At 46.3% G+C, this 19,298-nt stretch overlaps 1 protein-coding gene across 1 annotated transcript in view; it reads right to left on the bottom strand.

Annotated features, from left to right (window-relative positions):
• Positions 1–19,298, bottom strand: part of CLPX (caseinolytic mitochondrial matrix peptidase chaperone subunit X) — a 360,248-nt gene that overhangs the window by 183,756 nt on the left and 157,194 nt on the right. The window lies entirely within an intron of this gene.

Below are 19,298 nucleotides of genomic sequence, written 5' to 3'. Positions count from 1 at the left end.
CTCTGAATAGTGACTCAAAGCTGCAAGAAGAGGACTCGACCTCATCCCAGTGTCAGGGCACGTAAGGATGTTATGCTGCACTTTGTTTCACAGGAGAAACATGCAACACACCCATTTTTTGGCACTACTCTTACTCATACCCCTCACTTATTGCCTCAAACACAGACCACAAAAAGGTCACCTCTGAAAAAATTGAAGGTTTATGCTGACAAAAACTACTAAACCTCAAGAATAACTTACTTACCTTCTCTAAAACGTTTTCTGGTGAATATTAGTTCTACTCGCTGATTACTCATCTTTGAAAACCATTCATACCCAGACTGGTTCGCAAACATTTCTATAGCACTAGATTCACAATGGTGGTTAAAAATGCTGGAGTGGTTCCACTCAACCACTACATATGAAGGGACCGAGACATACAAGGGACCACACCTTGCGTGTAAATGTCAGCTCTCTGCCTATTTTTCTACATAATAGGCAAGGTGAAGAAGCAATAGAAACCAAATTAAACCAAGGTGAAGAAACAAATGAAACTATGGGAAGTGTACCACTTTACAAACAATAATTAAAACACAGCCCCACTGGGATCTTATCAATTACAGCAGAACTAGCCTCACACATGCCTCGGAACAGAGAGGTGAGAGGGCAATGAAGAATCTGTGGGAAGATGCAATTTACTCCAAAAATACCATCATGAAGAAAATTACCTTATTCTTTTAAGTTTATACTTCTTTCCATGGATTCTGCATCTTGAATGATTCTCCTAGCAATATGTTTTCGAGAGGAAGACACTGAGGGGTACAATGGTTAGACCCGGAAATCATACAACCCAGACCTGTAATAAAATAGGCTTCTTTTCTACACTGAGAAATGAAGCTTCATACGCACATGTAGACACCCAAATGACAGCGCAACAAATATCACACATAGGAACTCCCTGGACAACGAAAAGAAGGTTGCTGAAGCTCTTAAAGAACTCTATTTCACCAGATTATCAACAAATTTGACATTACACTTCGGTAAAATCTTGCCCTACTTCGAGCTGCAAAATCTAACAAATAGCTTGTCATCTTCTTACTAACAAATAATTTGTCATCTACTTATCTACTGAGACATGAGCAAATAAAAGCCAAGTGTATGCCTGGGGTTAAATGAGTACATCCCATTTCATCCTTGGAAGGATGAGGGGAGGAAAGAAAGACGGTAGAATAATGGAGTAGGCAAGGTGAAAAGGTGTGTACCCATGGGGGAAGGAAAGATGTGTGCATGTAGAAGATGCTGATGTGAAGAAAAGAAAACTGTAAACACAGATACTGACAATGTTTGCAGCTCATTGACTACCCACATTTAGGTGATGGCTTTCAAGAAAACGGTCTTTAGGCTCAGCCCCCAGAAGCAATCAAGGTTCGAACAAGGTCATCCCCAAAATCAAGTCCCATTGAGAAATCGTAAAAGGCAAGGGAAAAGCCTTTGATTCAAATAGGACAAAACATGAGATTTGTGTCTGACCCGGTAAACAAAGTCATCATCAAGGCAGCCAGGTACTCTTAAAAGATCCCTAATGCAACATCCTGTTTGGCCAAAGGGGCAATCTGATATTTAGACTATAAAAGGAATACATGTTAAAGAAAGCATCAAAACTCAAAACGTAGCCAGACACCTGCATATACAGACTGTGATGATGGGTGCCTTGCTTTATGAATGACATCTGTAACTATCAGAAGGACAGCAAATAACCTCCAATTTCCCCTCTCAATATCCAGGCTTGCAGTCTGGGGTGAAGCTCTGAGTGCAATGCCTGTTCCAACTGCTGCAGAAGATGGTCTTTACGGAGCAGCAGTGAAAAGGGGGATGAGCTACTGCCAAGTGACAACAGCTCTGAGTACCAGACCCTCTTAGCCCAAATTAGGGTTAAAAGGTTAAGATGTGCTCGGTCCAGCATCACTTTCCGGAGGAGTAAAGAGGTCACAGGAACTAGGGAAATGCATAGAGAAGAAAATTCCAGAAGGCATTTCACATTGCCAAATAATGCAAACCGGTCCATCTGGGGAAAACCAACAAGCAGCTGGCAGTTTCCATTTGTGGCCTGAAATATGATTCCTGCTTGCTGCATTCACCTTTACATTCAATGGAAGCCCCAAGTGAACAAATATGTAGTTCACCAACATCCAAATCCATAACTTGATGGCCTGTGCACATAGAACTTTAGACACCACTCCACCATTTTTATTTATAGTGTACTCATTTGTTTGGTTTTTTTCCCTTAAGGAACTGAATAGGCATACCCGCCATTTGCGAGACGAACATATTCAGCACTACACTTATCTTCCTGGCCCACTGCCCAATCAAGAAAAAGACTTTCCTAACCGCAGTGAGTGGTCCTGCTTGAGGACTAAAGGCCTAACTATCCAAAAGGTTACCCATACAAATCCACAACTGATGTCCCTCAGGCCAAATTAGGGTAGATTGTCACTAAGTCAGTTAAGCTCCCCAAATAGTGGAACACAGGTGGAGGAGAGATGTCTAATAGGCCATCATCCACAATCTTATGGTTCACCAGGATAATAGAGAATGCCACCAGGAGTCTTAGTATTTTCAATACCCTAAGCACTCCCATAAGACAAAATTGTGGGATCACAGAACAGCAGATGCCTTAACGGCTGCTGATGGTATTTTGGATTTAAAAAAAATCATTTTTATTGAGTTTAGATTTTCAAATGAAGAATTAATATATAATCAGAATATTATGAGCCCATGACCACATAGCTGTGGTACATGTGATGATTAGGCAAGATTCTATGTATACATTCCTCACCAGACCGAGGATAAAGAGCAAAACCTAACAAGGGACAAAATACTGCATTCATGGAACCAATACTTTCTCATGGTCGGTGGCAAATCCTGGACCTTATACAGGGAGTGCAGAATTATTAGGCAAATGAGTATTTTGACCACATCATCCTCTTTATGCATGTTGTCTTACTCCAAGCTGTATAGGCTCGAAAGCCTACTACCAATTAAGCATATTAGGTGATGTGCATCTCTGTAATGAGAAGGGGTGTGGTCTAATGACATCAACACCCTATATCAGGTGTGCATAATTATTAGGCAACTTCCTTTCCTTTGGCAAAATGGGTCAAAAGAAGGACTTGACAGGCTCAGAAAAGTCAAAAATAGTGAGATATCTTGCAGAGGGATGCAGCACTCTTAAAATTGCAAAGCTTCTGAAGCGTGATCATCGAACAATCAAGCGTTTCATTCAAAATAGTCAACAGGGTCGCAAGAAGCGTGTGGAAAAACCAAGGCGCAAAATAACTGCCCATGAACTGAGAAAAGTCAAGCGTGCAGCTGCCACGATGCCACTTGCCACCAGTTTGGCCATATTTCAGAGCTGCAACATCACTGGAGTGCCCAAAAGCACAAGGTGTGCAATACTCAGAGACATGGCCAAGGTAAGAAAGGCTGAAAGACGACCACCACTGAACAAGACACACAAGCTGAAACGTCAAGACTGGGCCAAGAAATATCTCAAAACTGATTTTTCAAAGGTTTTATGGACTGATGAAATGAGAGTGAGTCTTGATGGGCCAGATGGATGGGCCCGTGGCTGGATTGGTAAAGGGCAGAGAGCTCCAGTCCGACTCAGACGCCAGCATTGTGGAGGTGGAGTACTGGTTTGGGCTGGTATCATCAAAGATGAGCTTGTGGGGCCTTTTCGGGTTGAGGATGGAGTCAAGCTCAACTCCCAGTCCTACTGCCAGTTCCTGGAAGACACCTTCTTCAAGCAGTGGTACAGGAAGAAGTCTGCATCCTTCAAGAAAAACATGATTTTAATGCAGGACAATGCTCCATCACACGCGTCCAAGTACTCCACAGCGTGGCTGGCAAGAAAGGGTATAAAAGAAGGAAATCTAATGACATGGCCTCCTTGTTCACCTGATCTGAACCCCATTGAGAACCTGTGGTCCATCATCAAATGTGAGATTTACAAGGAGGGAAAACAGTACACCTCTCTGAACAGTGTCTGGGAGGCTGTGGTTGCTGCTGCACGCAATGTTGATGGCGAACAGATCAAAACACTGACAGAATCCATGGATGGCAGGCTTTTGAGTGTCCTTGCAAAGAAAGGTGGCTATATTGGTCACTGATTTGTTTTTGTTTTGTTTTTGAATGTCAGAAATGTATATTTGTGAATGTTGAGATGTTATATTGGTTTCACTGGTAATTAAAAATAATTGAAATGGGTATATATTTTTTTTTGTTAAGTTGACCAATAATTATGCACAGTGATAGTCACCTGCACACACAGATATCCCCCTAACATAGCTAAAACTAAAAACAAACTAAAAACTACTTCCAAAAATATTCAGTTTTTATATTAATGAGTTTTTTGAGTTCATTGAGAACATGGTTGTTGTTCAATAATAAAATTAATCCTCAAAAATACAACTTGCCTAATAATTCTGCACTCCCTGTATATCACTTGTAATGCCACCATACTCCAGTACGTACTGGCACATTATTGCTCCTGAATAGGTGCTGAGAGGCTAGTTTATTTGTGAGCAAAGTCCCTATCCGCTACTATCAGGTTAAGATAAGTAAACATTTTGTGTTGTCTAGCAAGGGTTTGTTCTCTCCATATTTCCATAAAGGGCAATATGGCAGGCACGTCTACCACATTACCCAAAACACTGATCAATGTGTTCCTAACTACAGACAAAAAATGCATCAGAGGACATTCCCATAGAAGTAGGAAGGTGCCCTCCCGCCCATCTTCTTCCCACATATGTGTGTGAAGGATGATTAAGTTGCAAGCATTGGTACAACTTGTAATTTATCAAGGCACGTTACTTGCATAACCTGTTAAATGTTTTGTATCACAGAGTTCCCAAGCTTCGTATCCTAGAAATTCCAATAAAGTACCAGCTTTAAAATTCTTCAAGTTGACATATTTAACACAGTGCTACCTGACCCTACCAGGGGGTTCACGCTAAACAGCTGGTCCTTGCAAGCCACCAGCCGCTTAGCAAAACAAAGGAGGTACACAGTGCAGATAAATTGTACCTAAGGTATTTAACCACAATTAAATAACTTATCATTGGTAGATTTGATCAAACATTAGAAATTCATTAAATATCCAAAAAGCAATGCCAAATTGTATCTTAAAACAATTCACCGTATTTAAATGATCCATGCTCTCTGAACCAAAGTCAAATACAAATCAAAAACAAATAATCACCTTAAGGAAAATTTATGCCCACTACTTCCCTCCTTTGTTTTGAAGTCTATAGCCCAGGTGACGTGGGGTGATATGGGCAAACTCCTTGTGTTGTCGACCCATCCTGTAACCATTATTCGGCTACAGAGTTTGTGGGGCTGGACCTTTCAGGGGCAATTATCATGCCATACACTGGGTGTATGGGTGTGTTTATCTACAGCTAGTGCTGCTCCAGGAGCAAAGGTTTGCTACTGTCAGTTGAGCATGGCAGTATTAATCGTGCACTTGCACAAAAGTTGTACCTGCCCTCATCAGGCAAATGTTTCTTAGCCTGTAAGCATCTGCTCATAGTATGTAGTGCAGTAGATATATATGCTTTGCAAGCTCCTGCCACATGGAGTTGGGCTCGGACATTAAAACTTGTTTTTCTTCAAACTGCTGTGACCCCCCCCTGACAATGACAATGCAGGTGGGCACAGACTGCACACCTTTGAGTATCTTCTGCTCAGAAGATGAAAGTGTAAGGTAGAGTTAGACTAATGTGACGCGCTGTGTACAGCGTTAAGTTGGTAAATAAAGTAAAGCTGTGAAACGTACCATCAATGTCGGCTTCCGGAGAGTGCATGTGAATCTACAGCATTACACGCTGTGAACAGATGCTTACAGTGTCAGTAACATTTTCTGTTAGTAGCATGTGTGGCTGTAGGTACACTCATAACTCACTGATGTTTCTCCAAAGTGGTGGCTAGCAGGCAGATCATACAGATATTTGGATCTTAACAAAGCAAACTAAAGCCTGCTGATGGGATAGTATGTTCACACAGTAATGCTTTGCAATGCTCCTCTGCTGGTATCAGCTAATTCTATGTTACACATGAATGCCATAGCTGCTCCTTTCTCACAGTAGTGTGGGCTGTGAGCAGTGCAGAGAGTACACGTTGAGCTTTGGCGTACAAAGTGTGGAAGCATTTCACAATCCTCCTTGCACTGCACACTTGGGAAATAGGGTGACCTTGGTGTGGTTTTGAAAAACCTAAAATGAGCTGGTTAGTTTTGCGGAAGGACTTAGCCCTGTCAATGTAATGCATAAGTGCCAGCTTGACATCCAAGTTGTACAACACCCTTTCCACTGCATAATCTGGTTGTGGAAAGAATACAGGCAACTCAATAGTTTGGTTAATTTGGAAAGGTGAGACTACCTTGATTAAGAATTTCTGATTAGTCCTAAGGCTACCCCTGTCCTTCCGTTATGAGTGAAAGTATCCTGAATGGCGAGCATTTGTAACTTGCCACAGTGCCCGAGTGAAGTTTTAGCTATGAGAACAGATAACTCCCAGGAAAGACACTGCTCCTTGCAAGAGCAGAAGGGCTTGAAGTGCAGACTCCTAAGTCCAGTGAGGACCAAGGCTGGAGGTGTTCTTGGGGGTATTACACTACTGAGTCCCTCCATGAACACTCTGACCATCGGAATTCTGAAGGAGGATGAGTGCTCCATGTTCTGCTTGTAAGTTGGTAGCAGCTAAATGGAGGTGTGTAGCAGGTACGCTCAACACCTGCCTTCTGGAGATGTAGATGATAACAAATTATATCTTGAACCTTGACAATGGTGGGGTGGGGTGTCTGTGTCTGTCTCCAACATATTGCACACAAAATGCTCATACACTCCTCAGGGAGGTTTAGGTAGTCAAACCCTTGACCTCAGGAGCCACACAGCTAGACTGACCTGCATGGAATTTGGGTGCCCAGTTTGGCCATGTTGTTGTGTGAGAAGGTTAGCCTGATCAGTAATTTATTGTAGGGACTGATGGACATCTCTAGGAGCATTGAGTACTAGGGCTGTCTGGCCCATGCTAGGGCATCAGGAGGAGGGTCATGGACACCTACCTCAATGTAAGAGATGAGTGAGAGGCAGAAAAGCACAGGCAAATGTTCCTGACCATTTCATCTATTGTGGATTGCCCACAGACTGTGGGCAGGGGTACCTAGAGGCGACGCTTGAGCATTTTACGTTTTCTGGGATGGTGAAAAGCTCAATGACTGGAGGACTTGCAATGAGAGTTCCCATTTGTGGACTTATCAATGCATCTTGCTGAACAGGTTGGCAAAATGGTTGTCTATCTCAAAGAGATATTCTGCTACAAGGTGAACCTTGTTGCGGACTGCCAGTAGTACAACTCTTATGGTAATGCAGACAGCTAGGGGTGGGTACCCAGTGGTTTCTGTATGTAAACAAATGCGTTGAGGACTAGGTGGATGGCCATCAGTTCTTGGTGGATGATGTGTCGACCTTGGTGGTGAGGGAGGTCCAAGAACCTTGCAGTCATGTTGCCAAGATGTGCGCTCCACCCAGTGAGCGATGCATTGGTGGTGATGGTCACCTGAGGAAGAAGGACTTAGAAAGGCCTGCTCAAGAACATGTTGCTGTTCCATCATTACAGAAAGTGCAGAGTACTGGCTTTTATCAACACTAGGTCTTCCCACTGACTCTCCGCTTGTGACCATTGGCTAGTGAGGCACTGTTGGAAGGAGATGCATGCGCATTATGGCCAGCGGCACAACTGTTTTGCACGATGCAATCAGAACCAAAGAGCTTCATTACAGTTAGCCGATGACTGGACCGAGAAAGAGGCTGCAGCTGTTGTACTGACATCACCCTCTGCTAGTTGTTATATGCATTTCTTGTAGAAGCGTTTAAACTGAGCCCAAGAAGGGCTGAATCTGTTGAGGGGGAGGTAGGACTTCTTTGCATGTTGTGTTAATTATGGGCTGTGGAGCAGGATCGTAGCTGTCTCAGTGTGTCCTAGGCATTGACTGTTGCTGCTTTTGATCAGCTATTCATCGATATATGGGAGGGTGTGAATACCTGCTCTGACAGATGAGTGTATACCACACATGGTAAAGCCCCATGGAAATGTAGTGATTTCGAAAGGCAGTACTGTAAATTGGTAGAATTATCCACTTATCACTAACAAGGGGAACTAGTGATTGGGGGATTGGATGGGGAAGCGGAATCAGGCATATTTGAGGTCCAACAAGGTCAGAAAATCCCCTTGGCAGAGAAGCAGGATGATGTCCTGCAATGTTGTCATATGGAAGTGCTCAGACATGATGTACCAACTGAGCAGCGTCCATTATAAAATGGGTGGGACGGAGCCTTCTTTCTTCAGGATGAGAAGCACAGTGAGTGAGAAAGCCTTCATCGCACTGGAGTGGGGACAGGAGTTGTAATGCACCTTTTTGGATAAGCATTTGAATCTCTTTCTTTAGGAGAGTGAGGAGGTCGTGGCTGAGGTTGTGCTGGCTTGGTGATAAGTTGGGGGCTAGGAGGGTGGAATTCTAAGCAGCAGGCCAGTTGAACTACTGCTAGCACCCACTGATCTTAAGTGATTTGCTCATAGCAAGTGTGGCAATCCTTGGTCTCCCCAGACAGATATTATGTGATTGGGGTGGGTGGGAAAGAATACTTGGGAGCATGGGCTCTTTTACCAGAGCTGTCTCTGCTCCTGCTCTTGCCCATGTAACCATCACAAGTATCCTATGCTTGCCTGGGACTTGTGAAAGACATTTTGCTAGCCCTGGAAGGTTTGCACCTGATCAAAGGGTATGGTCTTGTTTCTACCACTGGATTGCTGCCTAAGAAAGGTGCTCTTCAGAGTGACACTGTATAAGCCACCCATGAACTCCTCAATCTCTGTATCCAACTGACTTCCAAAGAGATGTTCCCATAGAGTGGGATTTGAACCAGAGTCAGAAAGCCATGCATGCATCATAGTAGGAGGCTGGTGTTTACACTGCAGGAAGCAGTATCCACAGCTTCGAGTGTTACAGAGGTTTGCACTGGAAAGAAATTTCTCTTCAGTGACTAACTCACTGCTCTTTCTGTATACATGAGGCATTGCTGCACTAGTGTATCCATTTACTCCCATCGAAACCTGTTGTACCTCAGCAGCAAACAAACCAAGTTGGCAATGCACCAAATGTCATGCCCTTGCTGATGGCATCAAGGCACTTGCTCTGTTTGCTTCAGTGGGAATGGGGTGCCCTTGCCGCTTGAGCTGAAGGCCCACTTCTTTGCTGTGTGTACCATCAGGGAGTCTGGTAGGGACCAAGCCTCAGATGTAGAGAAGGTCACTGGAAGAAGCCTTACACTTCTTTTCGACTCATGGCCTGACCACTTTAGCCCTGGCTGGGTCTTTGAGGTTTTCAGGAGCTGACTTGATTATTGGCAGGAAATGGACTGTGTGTTCTGTCTTGGAGGATCTCCATAAAAAAAGTAATCCTCGTCTTGTGGCAAATGGATGTCCACTTCAAAGTGACAGGCTACTCTCTGGATGACGGCACATTAGGCGGTAGTATCACCTGGCAGAAATGGCTTGGCTGGGTATGGCTCTAGATTCAGTTCATCCGTGGGACTGCGCTGTAGTCATGTCAGTGAAGTCTCCTTCCCTGCCCCAGCAGGCAGGTCATAAGGCAGTCCACCCCCCCCCCCCCCCAATACGGGCTGAAACGGTCATATAAGGAGCGGACTGACTCACCAGAAGACTGAAGTAGAGGTAGAAGTCAATAATGGAATGGTGGTGGTCAGTGTACAAGGATGAACTCATCAGGAAAACTGAAGCAGAGGTAGAAGTGAATAACAGCATGGTGATGGTGGCAGTGTAGAAGGAGGAGGTGGCAGTGCGAAGTGCTTGGGTGTTGGAGGCTGGGGTGTGGGTTTGTGCTTGGTCTTTGTCTCTCTTTAGCACCGGTATCGTGGTGCACTAAAAGTGAGCTCCTCAAACGTCAGTCTCCATTTCTTGGGACTTGGAATCAGAGTGGTTGATAGCTTTTCCTCTGGAGTAGTTTTTGTGAAATCTTGCTAGTCTCTGGGAGTTTTGGGTTGGTTGTATTAGAGTGATGTCCCCGTCAGGACAGCTACCAAACAACAATTGACTGCTAGTGAGTATTTTACAGAGTTAACGGTCACAAAAACGTAAGGCCCGAAAGACTTCAAGGACAGTGATGATCTCCAGGCTTACTGAACCCGTCCTAACACAATGTCTGAAAATAACAATCTAAAGTGGAGTCTGGGCAGATGCACATTGTGGACAAAGGCAGAAGATAAACCATATCCACGGACTCAAAATTACTTAATAAAAAAACAAGTTGTAATGTCAGAGCCCACCTCTAGTATATCTGTTCTAAAACAATCCCATGGCATAACTCTATTCCATAGCAACATTACAATAACCTGTCATCTACAAGATTTCTTTGTTACCCCACATGGAGTATTTTTGTAGGACTATGGTAAATTTCAAGACAACTTTCATTTTTAACAGATCTGTCCTTCTAGGGGTGGACTGCAAAAGTGTCTTCTAATGTACATAGTTGAAGAGGAATCTGTATAATGGCTTGTTCAAGTCAGAATCATAAATTCAATCTCAGGATTTTGAAAGAGAATGCCAGGAGGTGCAAAAACAGTGGCAGTCCAAACAAAGTGGCCAAACATCAGCTGAGGCGAGTTCATAGAAATAAATTGACTGTAGATCTCTCCAGATATACAGCTACCACAGAAAGGATGTTGGTAAAGACATGCAGTCCTGTGGTCAGACAAAAAGCAAGGATGGTAAATTTATACTATTTAGTAGACACTACATACCACAGACACCACCTGAGTGCAACATGTGGAAGTAGGTGTTCTGCAGGTCCATAAAAACACTGAGGCCCTCATTACGACTTCTGCGGTCTTACTAGAGGACTGCCGAAGCCGCAGGCACAACTATACCGCCAGTGCTGGCGGTATATGTGGCTCCCTATTATGACTTTTCCGCTGGGCCTGCGGACCGAAATAGTGTTTCCGTCCGCTGGCCCAGCAGAAAAGTCACATCAACATTACGGCCGGCTCATAATAGAGCCAGCGGCAATGTTGATGTGCAGCAGCAACCGTCGCGCATTTCAGTGCACCAAATTCGGGCTATATCGCCAGCCCAGGGAAAGTATACAATAAGCCAGAAGACAAGTGGGTAAATACAAATAGGTAAATGTGTGCGCAGAGGTCTGAGGAAAATTTCCCATGAATGGTGTGGGATGATTTCTACATGCACACAATTGGCTCTGAGGAACACTATCCCCAAGCGTTTGCCATCAAACAAATGTCAAGAGAACATATCAACGGGTACAGGCGCAATTGGAAAATTCTATGTCGGGGCCCAGGGGTGAGAGTTAGGCTTCACTTTCCTCACTTTATTACATCCAGCAGCCATTTACAACAATGATAACCATAAGCGACTACTTTTCCCATGAGGCTCTGGGGGTAAAAAAAAAACACAAAAAAAACAGCAAACCACAATGTCCAAATTAGAGCGCCATCCACTGCATATAGTCAGGAAGATCTTCTTCCTTTCTCTTTCTTCGCTGCTCCAGCAGCTCACAGATAAGTGTTTCCTCTTAACCCCTTGAGGGCCATGGAGTTAACGGTTATGTCTATGGTTGCGCCTCTCAGGCGCCATGGACGTAACCATTACATCCCTTTACCGGCCCTCAGGGGAAGCGCTAGCGCTCCCCCAGCGGGCCACACCCCCAAGTCAGGGCTGGAAGGGGAATCGCTTCCCCTGCCAACCCCGAGCCCCCCAGTGATGTCTGATGACGTCAGCACGCAAGAGCGTGCTCACCTCATCATAGGTCACCTCCAATTGCGCTGGAAGCATGCTTCAAGCTCGATTGTGGAAGAGAGATGCTCCGCATTGGCAGGAGGGGGCCAGCAGAGGCATGAAAGGAAAGGCCTTTGCCTTTATTTTTTTCATTTATGTGTGGGGAGCGACCCCTTAGCCAAGGGTCGCTCCCTGGGGGGGCCAAATTATTTTAACGCCATTTCTGCCCTCCTGGGGGCAAATCGGCCTAATTATATTCGGCTGATGTGCCCCCAGAGGGGGGAGAAACCACTAGACACCAGGGATTTTTTTTTAATTACACTTACGCATAAGGGGAGCGGCCCATTGGGCAAGGGCGGCTTCCCGGGGAGAAAGGGGGGGCAAAATATTTTTAGGCCTTTTCTGCCCCCCCCGGAGACAGATAGGCCGAATATAATTAGGCCGATCTGCCTCCGGGGGCAGAAAACCTCGACACCAGGGATATATATTTATTTTTATTTACTTTATAATTGTATGTATGGGGAGCGACCCCCTAGGCAAGGGTAACTCCCCTGGGGGGCAAATTGTATTTAGGCTATTTCTGCCCCCTTGGGGGCAGATCAGCATATTTTTGTTAGGTCACTCTACCCCCAAGGGGGGGCAGAAACCACTAGACAACAGGAATTGGTGTGTGTGTGTGTTTTGTTTTGTTTTTGGGGGGGTGCTGCCCCTTGGGCAAAGGTCACTTCCAATGGGGGCACATTACTGTTGGCCATACCTGCCCCCCTGCAGGGCAGATCGGCCTATTTTTGGAAGGCAGAATCCCACCAGAAACCAGGGAAGATTTTTATTTCAAAATAAGAGGGTGGGGGTATGGCTATACCCCCACCCCAAATAAATGGGGCCAAAGTTGTTCTGCCCACCAGTGTGCAGATGGGTCAATTACCCCTGATCCACACCCCAGGGGGGCAGAAAGTCTACTAGCTGGCATGGTAAGTAAATAGTGGGGTGGTGGCTACCAACCAGTATGGGCCTGGTTATGCCCCCACCCCAACTGAAGGGGGTAACAGTTTTTCAGCTCTCCTCCGCACACTAAAACATCTTATCACACATTTTCCCCACATTTTTGTGATGGAGCCTTCAGGGATCTGCAGGAATCCACAAATTTCCTACCACCCAAGATTGTCTCATCTATACCAATAAAAATTCTGCTGCACTTGTCAGCCTAAAAATGTTTTTTTCAAACTGCCCTTTTGGACCCGCTTTGGTTCCCCCTCAAGGTATCATTTTTACCCAGTGACTGAGGGGAACGTTGGGTGGTAGGAAATTTGACCCGGTGCATTGATGCCACACAGAAATATGGGGGGAAAAAGAGATTTATTAGCTACATTTGAGGTTTGCTGAGGATTCTGGGTAAGAAATCATTGGGGGATCCACATAAGTCACACCTCCCTGGACTACCTCGGTGTCTAGTTTTCAGAAATGTCTGGGTTTGGTAGGTTTCCCTAGATGGCTGATGAGCCCAGGACCAAAAACGCAGGTGCACCCTACCCCCTCAACCCCCCCAAAAAAACAGGTAGTTTTGTATTTGATAATTTTGATGTGTCCAGAATTTGTGGGTCCTCTCGTATTCCAGAACTTTCTGTCACCAAAATGAAAGGAAAAAGTGTTTTTTGGCCACATTTTGAGGTTTGCAAAGGATTCTGGGTAACAGAACCTGGTCAGAGCCCCACAGGTCACCCCATCTTCGATTCCCCCAGGTGACTAGTTTTAAAAAATGTAGAGGTTTCCCTAGGTGACGGCTGAGCTAGAAGCCAACATCTACAGCTAGGCACTTTGCAAAAAACATGCCAGATTTCAATGTAAAAATGTGATGTGTCCATGTTGCGTTTCCTGTCTCGAGCATTAGGCCTACCCAAGCAAGTGGGGTACCATTTTTAATCAGGAGACTTGGGGGAACACAGAAAAGCAAAACAAGTGTTAGTGCCCCTTGTCTTTGTCTACATTTTTTCCTTCCAAATGTAAGACAGTGTGTAAAAAAGATGTCTATTTGAGAAATGCCCTGTAATTCACATGCTGGTGTGGGTACCCCGGAATTCAGAGATGTGCAAATAACCACTGCTTCTAAACACCTTATCTTGTGCCCATTTTGGAAATACAAAGGTTTTCTTGATACCTACTTTTCACTTTTTTATATTTCAGCAAATGAATTGCTGTATACCTGGTATAGAATGAATACCCATTGCAAGGTGCAGCTCATTTATTGGCTCTGGGTAGCTAGGGTTCTTGATGAACCTACAAGCGCTATATATCCCCACAACCAGAAGAGTCCAGCAGACGTAACGGTATATTGCTTTTAAAAAATCTGACATCGCAGGAAAAAGTGACAGAGTAAAACGTGGAGAAAATGTTTTGTTTTTTTCACCTCAATTTCAATATTTTATTATTTCAGCTGTTATTTTCTGTAGGAAACACTTATAGGCTCTACACAAATTGCCCCTTGCTGAATTCAGAATTTTGTCTACTTTTCAGAAATGTTTAGCTTTCTGGGATCCAGCATTGGTTTCTCACTCATTTCTGTCACTAAGTGGAAGGAGGCTGAAAGCACAAAAAAATAGTAAAAATGGGGTATGTCCCAGTAAAATGTCAAAATTGTGTTGAAAAGTTTTGTTTTCTGATTCAAGTCTTGCTGTTCCTGAAAGCTGAGAAGATAGTGATTTGAGCACCGTAAACCCTTTGTTGATGCCATTTTCAAGGCAAAAAACACAAGCCTTCTTCTGCAGCCCTTTTTCCCCATTTTTGTTTTAAAGAAACAACATTTTCGCTGTATTTTGGCTAATTTCTTGGTCTCCTTCTGGGAAATCCACAAAGTCTGGGTACCTCTAGAATCCCTAGGATGTTGGAAAAAAAGAAGGACGCAAATTTGACGTGGGTAGCTTATGTGGAAAAAAAGTTATGAGGGCATAAGCGCAAACTGCCCCAAATAGCCAAAAAAAGGCTTGCCACCTGAGGGGAAAAAGGCCTGGCAGCGAAGGGGTTAATGTTGCTTTACTGCCCTCTGTCAACAAAGCAGCGTTACGAAGAAAACGGTAAAATCTACGCTTGGGTATATGCCTAAAACCTGCCAGAGGTGAATTACGTGCATTCCAATAATTGTTTGTTTTGCCTAACAGCACAGCTGTGGGAGCGTTCCAGTCTCCTACTCGCCCGCTTTAACGCTTGTGCCCGGCTCTAGTGCGCGTGTGGTCTCCAACCGCTAGGGGGCCCACACACTGATTCTAATAGAGCTTTGCACGCCTAAATCTCTTGACGGCCAGCACATCACTTTCACTCGCTGACAGGAGTGAAGCGTGTCCGGCCGCATCCTCGAGCGGGAGCTGTACTGCCAATTAAATAAACAGGGGCATTTACTGTTTAGAGCCTCCGTCTACAGAGTGAACACCCCCGACACGGGTAGAGCTATTTTGTACATCTATTGGGACTTGTCCCAGGCAGCTCACACCTGCCCAAACGTCTGTCCCAAGCCTCGCCAGGAGGCTCATTGAGAAGTTATCTCTCCTATATTAGGGCTTTGCCCTGCATTACTGCCCCGTGCAACTGAGGCTTTGCCCTCCAAGTGCCTATACAACCCGGGGAGTATATTAAAATGACACTTTCCCCAGTAAGGCATTATTGGGGATTTTGAAGAGTCTGAAACCTATAGGGAGGAGGAGGGTATTACTTATCTCCCCAAAGATGAGTAATATTGTCATGGGATGGATGCCTCCGTCTTCAATCTTAAACCCCTGACCTACCTCCGTTACGACGCCGAGACCCTCCTCCACCTCAACACCGGATGCCTCAGCAACTGCGTGTATCATCTCCCCCAAGGACACCCACGGACCTTTCACCTGCAGGAACTGCAAATTCAGAACCAGCCTCAACAAGATGAAGGTACTCTCCACACACAGAGATAACAACAACCTCCACAACCCCATCAACTTCCTGCTCCTGAACATCTGCTCCCTCAACAAACACGCCCGTGAACTCTGGGATTTGATTGACACCACCTAACCAGACATCACCTTCCTTACCGAGACCTGGAACAGTCCCATCTCGGGACCAGACATCGCCATCGCCATTCCCGACGGATACAGCATCTTTAGGAGGGACCAACCCTCCCAACCGGGCGGAGGACTCGCCATTGTACACAAGTCCTCATTACGTATCAAGGCCGTCCCAGAAGAACAATGCTGCACCATGGAACACCTTCACTTCCTGGTCCACTCCAACCACAACTCCTCCATCCGTGGCACCCTGGTGTACAGGCCACCCGGCCCCGCCCAGCTTTCATAGACAACGTTGTAGACATCGCTACCCTCCATGCCCTGGCGTCAGACGACTACCTCCTTGGCGATCTCAATTTCCACCTCGAGGACCGCGTTGATCCAAACACCACCGCTCTACTCGACAACCTTGCCACCCTCAGCCTCAGACAGCTGGTCTCCGCAACTACACATATCGCAGGACACACACTGGACCCCATCTTCACCTCATGCAACCCTATCACCATCAAGACTATCTCCACCCCAGACTGGACCGACCACCGCTGCATACACTTCACAATCACCGCACCCGCACCCCCAAGGATGCCCGCAAAGGAAATGGAATGAAAATCACCAACAGCAACTCACCTCAACTCTCGCCAAATCCCTCCGTCCAATGACTCCAACACAGCACCACGTAATTTCAATGCATGGATCACCGAATGTGCAGACACTCTAGCCCCCCTCTGGCTGACATCGGCCAAACGCCTAAGAAAGCAAGCTAGTTCACCACTGAACTCCAAGAATCAAAGCGTACTGCAGGGGTTTAGAAAACAAATAGAGGAACAGCCAAATCAGCGAAGACCTCGCCAACTTCAGAGCTGCAACCGCCACCCACCCCCGTAAAATCAAGAACACAAGGAAGGACGCACTCCGGGAGCACATCAACTCCTCCACACACAACTCTAAGGAACTCTTCTCAGTCAGCAACAAGTTCACAGATTACCCCCGCCCTTCGAAGGGGCAAGCATCCCCCCATCACAGGACCTCTGTGACAAAATCGCCACCTTTTTCCACCGTAAGATCTAGGACATCTACGACAGCTTCCTCCTGGAAAATCCTGGCACCGGACCCTGTGACTGAGCCAACTCCCCAACCCCACCCAACTTACCCAGACCATCCACAGCTGGTCGACGCTCACCACGGAGGAAACAGTCTGCATCATGAACACCACCACTCCGGAGCCCTTACGGACCCCTACCCACACCACATATACATCAGAGCCAGCGCATCCATCACTCCCGAGCTCCAGAACACAATGAACTGTTCCATCAACACTGGTACCTTCGCCGAGGACTGGAAACACCCCGAAATATGCCCTCTCCTGAAGAAACCTTCGGCCGACCCATCAGAACTAAAGAATTTCCTGCCCATCTTGCTGCTACACTACCCCTCCAAAGTAATGGATAAAGCAATCAACGCACAACTATGGAATTTCATTGAGGCCAACAACTCCCTAGACAGCTCTCAGTCCAGCTTCTGCAGCAACCACAGTACGGAGACAGCCCTCCTGGCAGCCACCGACAACATCCGATTACTCTTAGACCGTGGCCACACAGCAGCGCTCATACTCCTCAACCTCTCACCAGCCTTTGACATGGTCTCCCACAGCACTCTACGCACCAGACTCCACGACATAGGAATCCACGGAAGAGCCCTGGAATGGATTCACTCCTTCCTCTCTGGGCGGATGCAGAGGGTCAGACTTCCACCCTACACATCCAGACCAACAGGAGTCAACTGCAGAGTCCCCCAAGGACCCTCACTGAGTCACACACTGTTCAATGTATACATGGCCCCTCTCGCAGCCAATCGACAGAAGCCACAGTATGAACATTGTGTCATTTGTCGATGACACACAACTCATCATTTTCCTCACAGAAGACCCAGACGCGGCCAAAAGAAACTTCTACTCAGGAATGGAAGCCGCCGCCACCTGGATGAGGGAAAGCTGTCTCAAGCTCAACTCCGACAAGACTGAGCTCATCATCTTTGGAAACGCCACCTCAGCTTGGGATGACTCCTGGTGGCCCACATCCCTGAGCGCCCCCCCCTGCACAGACTGAGCATGCTCACAACCTAGGCATCATCCTCAACTCCTCCCTATCCATCACCGGCCAGGTAAACTCAGGTGCCTCCTCCTGCTGGCACACACGCCGCAAACTTCGGAAGATCTTCAGATGGATCCCAACACTGTCGCAGGACAGTCTTAGTGACAAGCAAGCTCAACTATGGCAATGCCCTCTATGCCGGCACCTCTAGAAACAAGAAAAAACTAAAACTCATCCAGAGCGCCGCTTCCAGACTCATCCCGGAGCTCCCATGCCGAGAAAACATCTACCAACAGCTGAGGACCCTCCACTGAATCCTGGTCGAGAAATGAATTACCTTCAAGCTACTCACCCACACGTACAAGGACATACAGAATGCAGGACCAGCCTACCTGTACCACCGCGTCTCCTTCCACTCCCCCACCAGATACCTCCGATCCACTCAGATGGCCCTGGCCACCATCTCTCGCATCTGCAAAACCACAGCAGGTGAACGATCCTCACCTACATCGCAGCAAAGAGCTGGAAAAACCTCCCCCTGCACCTCAGACAAAGCCCGTCGCTCACCCTCTTCAGGAAGAACCTCAAGACGTGGCTCATCAGATGAGACCCCCCCCAGGTGAGTAGCCGCACTTTACAAAACGGATTGATTGACTGATTGGAAGGTGGTTATCCAATTGGTGGAGCCCTTGGAGAGACAAAATCGTACGTCAGACGCAATGCCAAAAACCTCTTGGGCAGACACCAGGCCTCCGAAAATCCAGAGCAGCCACCCAACCCCAATCCAGAGGCCAAGTGCAAGCATTCTGATGATACGGGAGGCAATCTAGATGCCTTTGAGGGTCTTAAGAAGGCCTTTATCAAATCTGTCCCCTTCTATGGAGTACGCCACCCCGGATACTTTGGAAACCACTGCTCTCCCTTTCCTGATGATCTTAGAGATGGGGAGGATTTCCCCAGTACCTCGGGCAGTGATGCTGACCCTAGGAGACCATGGCGCCCAACCTATAAAAATCTGCTACCAGATGACGACCCCAACGGGGCCACTAACACACCAAACCCTGAATATGACATGTTGGACTCTGACGACCTCTTGCATCCCCAGTCTTCAGAGTGGTGCCCGGCCCCCAAGGTAGTGTCCTATACAGCAGATCGTTTACGAAAAACAAAACCTTTAGACACAGAAGTCAGGAGCTGTATCTGGGCAGAGTACCCCAGACCCTCCTTGGAGGGTAAGGTAGCACTTACTCCAGAGACTGACTGCAAGATGGCCACTTTCCTGATGAAATTTATCAGAGATTCCAAGAAAGAGATAGATCAGTCCTAGCGTTCCTGC

This window comes from Pleurodeles waltl, chromosome 3_1 (genome assembly GCF_031143425.1).
Source record: "Pleurodeles waltl isolate 20211129_DDA chromosome 3_1, aPleWal1.hap1.20221129, whole genome shotgun sequence".
Taxonomy (NCBI): domain Eukaryota; kingdom Metazoa; phylum Chordata; class Amphibia; order Caudata; family Salamandridae; genus Pleurodeles; species Pleurodeles waltl.
The sequence above is the reverse complement of the archived record's forward strand: the minus strand, read 5'-3'. Positions and strand labels throughout refer to the sequence as shown.